Here is a 4136-nt window from a genome sequence, read left to right on the forward strand (position 1 = left end):
GAAGTCTTTAAACTCAGAAGAACGTTCCGGGAATCACTAAGTAGCAATTTTGGACGTGTGGGGTGTCACATTGTCCTTCTGGAATTGCCCAAGTCCGTCGGAATGCACAATGGACATGAATGGATGCAGTTGATCAGACGCGATGTTACGTACGTGTCACCTGTCAGAGTCGTATCTAGATGAGTCAGAGGTCCCATATCACTCGAACTGCACACGCTCCACACCACTACAGAGCCTCCTCCACCTTGAACAGTACCCTGCTGACATGCAGGGTCCATGGATTCATGAGGTTCCCTCCATATCCGTACACGTCCATCAGCTCGATACAGTCTGAAACGTGACTCGTCCGATCAGGCAACTTGTTTCCAGTCAACAACATTGCAATGTCGAGGTTGACGGGCTCAGGCGAGGGGTAACCCTCTGTGTCGTGCAGTCATCAAGGGTACACAAGTGACCCTACGGCTCCGAAAGCTCATATCGATGATGTTTTGTTGAATGGTTCGCACGCTGACACTTGTTGATGGCCCAATACTGAAATATGCAGCAATTTGTCGAAGGGTTCCACTTCTGTCTCGTTGAACGATTCTCTTCAGTCGTCGTTGGCCCGTTCTTGCAGGATCTTTTTCCGGCTGCAACGATGTGGGAGATTTGATGTTTTACAGGATTCCTGATATTCGCGTTAGACTCGTGAAATGGTCGTACGGGAAAATCCCGACTTCATCGCTACCTCGGAGATGCTGTGTCCCATCGCTCGTGTGCCGATTATTACACCATGTTCAGGCTAACTAAAATCTTGATAAACTGCCATTGTAGCAGCAGTAACCAATCTAGCAACTGCGCCAGACACTTGTTGTCTTACATAGGCGTTTCCGACCGCAGCGCCGTATTCTGCCTGTTTACATATCTCTTTAATTGAATACTCATGCCTGTATCAGTTTCTTTGGCGCTTCAGTGTATAATAAGCAGATTATATATTACACCTCGCAATATCAGACACTTAAGGAAGTTGAAGTGTATCTGAACCACTTTTGAAAGTCAATAGATGGCAGAAGAATGAATGTCAATAAAGAACGAGACTATTTGATTTTCGAAAAACTTTATTTATTCTCCTATGCTGAAGCTATCCCCGTGATCTGGCCAGTAAGTAGGAGACCTGGGTTCGATTCTCGGCCTTGGTAAAAATGTTCAGTCGCCGCTTCAGTCTATATGCATTAAATCGTATCTGTGTGAAACCAGTAAAATCTCTGAAACTGTGTCATTTCATCTATCAGCAAACTTTCGGAAAAATGTCATTTACACAATCCCGGGATAGCTCGGGCAGATTAGTGAGAGGACTATCGCACAGTCAACTTCACACGTCATTCATCCAAGTTGTTGACATGGAAAATTTACAAAAGAATGGAAAAGAAAGCTGACGATATATTACACTACAGGCCATTAAAATTGCTACACCACGAAGATAACGTGCTGCAGAAACGAAATTTAACCGACAGGAAGAAGATGCTGTGACATGCAAATATTTAGCTTTTCAGAGCATTCACACTAGGCTGGCGCCGGTGGCGACACCTACAACGTGCTGACATCAGGAAAGTTTCCAACCGATTTCTCATACACAAACAGCAGTTGACCGCCGTTGACTGGTGAAACGTTGTTGAGATGCCTCGTGTAAGGAGGAGAAATGCGTACCATGACGTTCCCGACTTTGATAAAGGTCGGATTGTAGCCTATCGCGATTGCGGTTTATCGTATCGCGACATTGCTGCCCTCGTTGGTCGAGATCCAATGACTGTTAGCAGAATATGGAATCGGTGGGTTCAGGAGGGTAATACGGAACGCCGTCCTGGATCCCAACGGCCTCGTAACACTAGCAGTCGAGGTGACAGGCATCTTATCCGCATGGCTGTAACGGTTCGTGCAGCCACGATCTCGATCCCTGAGTCAACAGATGAAGACGTTTTTAAGACAACAACCATCTGCACGAACAGTTCGACTACGTTTGCAGCAGCATGGACTATCAGCTCGGAGACCATGGCTGTGGTTACCCTTGACGCTGCATCACAGACAGGAGCGCGTGCGATGGTGTACTCAACGACGAACGTGGGTGCTCGAATGGCAAAACGTCATGTTTTCGGATGAATCCAGGTTCTGTTTACAGCATCATGATGGTCGCATCCGTGTTTGGCGACATCGCGGTGAACGCACATTGGAAGCGTGATTTCGTCATCGCCATACTGATGTATCACCTGGCGTGATGGTATGGGGTGCCATTGGTTACACATCTCGGTCACCTCTTGTTCGCATTGACGGTACTTTAAACAGTGGACGTTGCATCTCAGATGTGTTACGACCCGTGGCTCTACCCTTCATTCGATCCCTGCGAAATCCTACATTTCAGCAGGATAATGCACGACCGCATGTTGCAGGTAATGTACGGGCCTTTCTGGATGCAGAAAATGTTCGACTGCTGCCCTGGCCAGCACATTTTCCATATCTCTCACCAATTGAAAACGTCTGATCAATGGTGGCCGAGCAACTGGCTCGTCACAATACGCCAGTCACTACTATTGATGAACTGTGGTATCGTGATGAAGCTGCATGGGCAGCTGTACCTGTACACGCCATCCAAGCTCTGTTTGACTCAATGTCCAGGCGTATCAAGACCGTTATTACGGCCAGAGGTGGTTGTTCTGGGTACTGATTTCTCAGGACGTATGCATCAAATTGCGTGAAAATTTAATCACATGTCAGTTATAGTATAATATATTTGTCCAATGATACCCGTTCAGCATCTGCATTTCTTCTTGGTGTAGCAATTTTAATGGCGAGTAGTGTACATTACAATCAGTTTGACTGTAGGAAAGCTAAATGCATAGGGGAGGCAATCTTGATTTCAGGCACGATCGTGGAAACTTACCTCAAGAAAAATCAAGACCCATTCATAGGATTTGTTAGACAATGTGAAAAGGTGCAAGGTGTGCACATTTCTCAGGAAAGTAGGTATAAACTGTAGGGGTAGGCAGCTCATATACAATATATACGGCAACCGAGAGGGCAAAATAAGAATCGAAGACTAGGAACGAAGTTCTCGGATCAGAGAGAGAGTACAAGACACGGATGTAGTCTTTCGACCCTGCTGTTCAGCCGATACGTCAAAGAAGCAATGGCGGAAATAAAAGAATGGTTAATTTAGGGTGAAAGGATATTAATGATAAGATTCGGTGATGTCATTGCTAGCCTCAGTGAATGTGAGGTTCGACGATTTGAAGGAGACGACTTGAAATTGTTTTACTATCTTGTAATCAAATTGTACGTGACGAACAAGGTGCGAGTAAGGAGACGTACAAGGCCGACTAGCAAAAGCAATGAGCGCGTTCTTGGCCAAGAGACATCTACTCGTAGCAAACACAGGCCTTAATTTCAGTAAAAAATTTCTGAGAATGTGCGCCTAGAATTGAATCATGCGCTTTAGATAGACCGGAAAAGAAGAAGATCGAAGCGTTGGACATGTGTTGCAAGGGTAGGACGTTGAAAATTAGGTGGACTGATTAGAAATAATGAAGTGTCTGCAGAATCGGCGAGAAGAGGGACATTTGTAAATCATTGAGAAGAGGAAGGGGCGTCATTACAGGCCATGTATTAAGACATCAAGAGCTATCTCCCATGCTACTTGAGGGATTTATAGACGGTAAAAAGTGTACGGGAAGACAGAGATTAGAATAGTTTCAGCAAATAACTCAGGACATTGATGCAAGTACTAGTGTGGGATGAAGAGGTTGTCGCAGGAGAGGAATTCTTGGTGAGCAGCATCAAACCACTCAGATGAGTGATGATGGATTTTAGCTCTTTATTTGCTTGGAATAGCCCGTTTTAGGTTTGAATATATTATTTTAGCATTTTTGGAGTCTTAATGAAAAATATAATGTTAACACAGAAAAATTTATTATCACTTTGAAACAAAAATATTATATTTCTTTGTATAAAATAAGCAGCTATCTATTCACTGTTATCAGTGCTTGTAAAAATGCATAAACAATTGAGACATTTACACATGCTACAATTATTTTCTCTTTTTACAATAATTTAATGAAAGATTCCAAGATGCTAGTCCAGGCGGGTGTAAAATGAATGTGCGCAAC

This window comes from Schistocerca cancellata, chromosome 2 (genome assembly GCF_023864275.1).
Source record: "Schistocerca cancellata isolate TAMUIC-IGC-003103 chromosome 2, iqSchCanc2.1, whole genome shotgun sequence".
Classification (NCBI taxonomy): Eukaryota; Metazoa; Arthropoda; class Insecta; order Orthoptera; family Acrididae; genus Schistocerca; species Schistocerca cancellata.